The sequence below is a fragment of the Mandrillus leucophaeus genome, unplaced genomic scaffold, assembly GCF_000951045.1.
Source record: "Mandrillus leucophaeus isolate KB7577 unplaced genomic scaffold, Mleu.le_1.0 Scaffold113, whole genome shotgun sequence".
Taxonomy (NCBI): domain Eukaryota; kingdom Metazoa; phylum Chordata; class Mammalia; order Primates; family Cercopithecidae; genus Mandrillus; species Mandrillus leucophaeus.
The window spans coordinates 5,829,969-5,835,199 of record NW_012099543.1 but is presented as its reverse complement, the minus strand read 5'-3'; positions in this window follow the sequence as shown (position 1 = coordinate 5,835,199).

Here is a 5,231-nt window from a genome sequence, read left to right as displayed (position 1 = left end):
AAAAAAAAAAAAAAAAAGAAAGAAAGAAAGAAAAAGAAATTGGGATATTGTGGGATATTGGGATATAGCTCTCCTTTTTTAGTGTCTCTATGCTCCCATTCTCTTCAAGGTCACCAAATTTTACCCACCCACTTGGACAGGTGCAACATGTGCTGAGTGTTTCAAAACTCATTTGTACTTCCTGAGTATACTTGTCCTGAGGCCTTTGCTCTTTGAGAATTAATAGATTAATCTATTGTTTTAAAACGTATTACTGTCTATCAATGTATTACTGCCTATAATCCGTTTCAGGTGTTATACTGAAATTCGTACCAGATGTCATTTAACAATGCAAGCCAGAGAGTCTCTCTTTTTCGTACATGCTGGAAGGAGGGCAGCAAGTTAGCCTTAGGATCTGGGACTCATCTACCATGCAGTTCCATGATTAAATACCCAGGAGATACATACCTAGCATAGCCCCTGAAAGTAAACATTTTTCTGAATGTGTAGGACTGTGGGCCTGACACACAAAAGAAAAATAATTCCAGAAAAGAACCTTGTTAACCTTGAAATGGACTCCTGAAAGGATTAACAATCAGTGATAAATGTTCACTGTCCCCAAAGAGCTGAATATGTTGGGCTATTTTGAGCAAATCCTATTCATCACTGTTGACCCATAATAGCTATCCATCTATTATACTGACTGGTAAGGATCTGCACTGAGGAGGTCAGCTTTATAACTTGCTTGGCTCCAAGTTACCACGGTGGCTGTTACACCTGTCACTTTCACCAAGCAACTGTGTCTTCACCATAACTGCCAACGCACAGGGACTCACTTCTTCTTTTCAGCAGAAAAGAGAATACTGTATAGTAACATGGTTCTTCCTGTCCAGGTCTGCCTGTCACATTTAACAGAGTGATTAAAATACGGTCTTCTAACTCTAATTAATTATTGAACATTGATTGAGTAATGACTTTGTAAATGCACTCTATTTGGCCTTCTGGGGAATCAAAGATGCCGAAGAGCTGATTTCCATCTTCACAGAGCTCGTATTGCAGTTATTCTGATAATACAACATTTTTTGAAAAGTTCACTATAAGCCGTTAAGCAAGTCTTCTTCCCCTTTTTGATTCTGGTAGCTAGGAAAAGTGACTGGCATATAGTAAGTGACCAAAATGTGTTTGTAAAAATGACTATGAAACAAAGAAAGTAAGCAATGGTTCAGGCAATAATAAACATTCACAAGACATAAAAAAACTAACTTTAAAATGAACTATGCAGACAATGGTGCAGGAACAATGTTTCTCAAACTGGGGTCACAGGTTTGTTTCAAGAATATTTTTTATTTTATTTTATTTTATTGAGACGGAGTCTCACTCTGTTGCCCAGGCTGGAGTGCAGTGGCGCGATCTCGGCTCACTGCAAGCTCCTCCTCCCGGGTTCACGCCATTCTCCTGCTTCAGCCTCCTGAGTAGCTGGGACTACAGGTGCTTGCCCCATGCCTGGCTAGTAGAATCCTTATTTAAAAACAAGATACATACTGAAATAGCTCGGAATGAGATATGATGTCAGCGATTTGTTCTGAAGTAAGATGTCTGCAATTTGTTCTGAAATAACAAGGAGTGTGTTGTTAGTATGTGGAGATACAGGTTGTGGTAGGCAGAATAGTGGCTCCCCAGAGATGTGCACACCCTAATCCCCAGAAATTAAAGTAGCAGATGGAATTAAGGGTGCTAATCACCTGACCTTAAAATTATGGGATTATCCTAGATTATCCAAGTGGGCACAATGTAATCACAAAAGTCCTTATATGTGGAAGAGGGTGGAAGAGTCAGAATCACAGTGATGCAATGTAAGAATGACGTCACTGGCTTTTGCTGGCTTTGAAGATGGAAGAAAGCCACAAGCCAAGGAATGTAGGGAGCCTCTAGAATCTGGAATAGATGAGTAAATGGAATCCTCTCTTGAGCCTCAAGGAAGGAACTCAGTACTGCGGACACCTTGATTTCAGCCTGCTGAAACCCATTTACTAGAAATCAACAGTGAAACCAACTTGGCTTAGAGGAATTTTTTGGTTTGTTTTGGTAGAATATTTTTAGTTTAAATTCAATTTATTTAATAAAGGATCATTCAAATTTTATTTCTATTTCACTTTTATTAAGTTGTATTTTTCAATGAATTTGTACCTTTTATATATGTTGTTAAATTTATTGGTATAAAGCTGATCATTACATTCTCTCATTATTTGTTTGATATTTATAGCCCCTCTTTTTATTCATAATATTGCAATATGTATTTTTTTCTTATTTTAAATCTGTCTTTAGGGATTTTTCTATTGTATTACTCTTTTTAAAGATTCAACTTTTATTGAGTTAATTTTCCTTATTGTCTATTTGATATTTTACTTGTTTCTGCTCTTATGACCATCTATTTTGGTTTGATTTGCTCTTCTTTCCCTAGCTTCTTAACATAGAAATGTGGTCAGTTTAAAAGCTTCTTTCCTAATACAAGATTTAAAGCTTTAAATTTTCCTCTAAACACTGCTTAGCTGCATTCTATAAATGTTGTTGTATTTTCATTATCTGTCAGCCTAGAACATAACATTTTCAAATTTCCTTTGTGTTTTTTTTCTCATACTTTATTTATATATTTGGTGTTTAATTTCAAAATTTGGGGATCTTTGTTAATTTATTGTAATTTATGTACAATTTAATTACGTTGTGTTTAGAGAAACTACTGTGTAATATTTTAATCTTTAAAAATTTGTTTAAATTTTTAAATTTAACAATTTAAGAGACGGTGAAACCCCATCTCTACTAAAAATACAAAAAATTAGCTGGGCGTGGTGGCGGGCGCCTGTAGTCCCAGCTACTCGGGAGGCTGAGGCAGGAGAATGGCCTGAACCCTGGAGGCGGAGCTTGCAGTGAGCTGAGATCGCACGACTACACTTCAGCCTGGGCAACAGAGCAAGACTCCGTCTCAAAAAAAAAAATGTGTTAACATTTACTATATGCATAATCCGTCATATAATGTATTTTTGTGAAAATCTCATGTATTCTTTAAAATAATGTGTATCCTGAGGTTATTATATATAATGTTCTATAAAATCCATTAGGTCAAGGTGATTGAGATTGAAATCCAAATCTCTGAATTCTTCCTGGACTTTTATTCAAATTATTCCATAAATTACTGGGACATGAGTTAAAATCTCTAGCTATTATTATAGATTTGTTTCTGTCTGTCAATTTTGTTTCTTGTATTTTGAAGCTATGTAAATTTAAATGCATATATATTTATGTTAATTATGCTTCCTGATGAATTGCTCCCATTATCATTATGAAATGTAACTTTTAACTCTGGAAATAGTCTTTGTCAGGAAGTTTACTTTATATATTGATGTATATACTATTTTTAACATCATTTTAAACATAATTCCTCTACCTGCTTTTAAAATAGTTTCCTTTTCAGTAGTTGCTTAGTGTTTACATTATGCGTACATAACTTGTCAGTCTTTCTGTAACTAATACATAACTTATACTAAGTTACATATAATATAAAAACTATATAGCACTATATTTCCACTTACCCCATTCATTCTTCGTAGTATCACTATCATATATATGTGTGTGTATATATATATATTTTTGAGATGGAGTGTCACTCACTTGCCCAGGCTGGAGTGCAATGGTGTTATCTGGACTCACTACAGCCTCCACCACCTCCCCAGGCCTAGCAATTCTCCTGTCTCAGCCTTCCTAGCAGTTGGGACTACAGGCATGCGCTACCACAACCAGCTAATTTTTTTGTATTTTTAGTAGAGACGGGGTTTCGCCATGTTGGCCAGGCTCGCTTCAAACTCCTGACCTCAAGTAATCTACCTGCCTCGGCCTTTGTCATATATTTTGAATATACATACATTATAATCTCTAAGATATCATATTCTTATAAGTACATTAACAATATATTTTTTAAAAAGAGCATTTATAGTACTCTTTTTATTATGAAACTAAGTTTCCATCTGGTGTCATTGCCCTTCGGTCTGAAAAACTTCCATTAGTGTTTCTTGTAGGGCAGATCTGCTTGTGATGAATTCTCTCAGTTTTGATGCTGTTTTCTTTGCTTGTTTTGCTATTGTGAATTCTCCAAATACATACTGAGCCCTAAATCTACTTAGGCTTGTGATTTAAAATTATACCAGCTTTTTTTCTTTTTTGAAACTCTGTGGCCCAGGCTGAAGAGCAGTGGCACAGTTCTAGCTCACTGCAACCTTGAACTCCTAGGGCCAAGAGATCCTCCCACCTCACCTTCACAAGTAGCTTAGATCACAGGCACAAGCCACCACGCCTGGTTCATTTTTTCATCATTTGTTGAGATGAGGCCTCATTCTGCCAAGGCTGCTCTCAAACTCCTGGGCTCAAGTGATCCTCCTACCTCAGCTCCCTGAAGTGCTTGGATCACAGGTGTGAGCCACTGCGCCTGACCAACAAAGTGATTTTCAGAAGGAATCAGTAAATAGCTATTGGTTTAAGGTTAAAATGGCAGTAGGATTGATTCAATGTTTTGTTTGTTTGTTTTTGAGATGGAGTCTTGCTCTGTTGCCTAGACTGGAGTGCACTGGTGTGATCCTGGCTCACTACAACCTCCGCCTCCCGGGTTCAAGCGTTTCTCCTGCCTCAGCCTCCCGAGTAGCTGGGACTACAGGTGCTTGCCACCATGCTCAGCTAATTTTTGTATTTTTAGTAGAGACGGAGCTTCACCATATTGGCCATGTTGGTCTTGAACTCCTGACCTTGTGATCTGCCCATCTTGGCCTCCCAAAGTGCTGGAATTACAGGCGTGAGCCACTGCTGCTGGCCTGGTTCAATGTTTTTATAATTTTGAAATTCCTCATTCATGTAAATAAGAGATAAGAAGAAACTTCAAATTGTGTGCATGCATATGTGTATGTGTGAGACAGAAAGAGGAAGAGAGAGAGAGAGACTATTTCTCAAATATGGATAGGTCAAAAAATATCCCAATAGCACAACAGCACCTTGTTAGCACCTTGTTTCTATGTTAAGAAGGTTTTTTTTTTTTTTTTAAAAAGACTAGATTTTTACAAACGTCTAGCTTTTGCCCCCTCCTAGCGACTGTAGAAAATGTGCAAGGATATAAGAGTCATAGCGATCACTATCAATCTTTTTGGCCTGATTAGTTCTTTCTTAAGGCAGAAAGCCAAACCTGACACTATTTACTACTTTATCTTGACAGA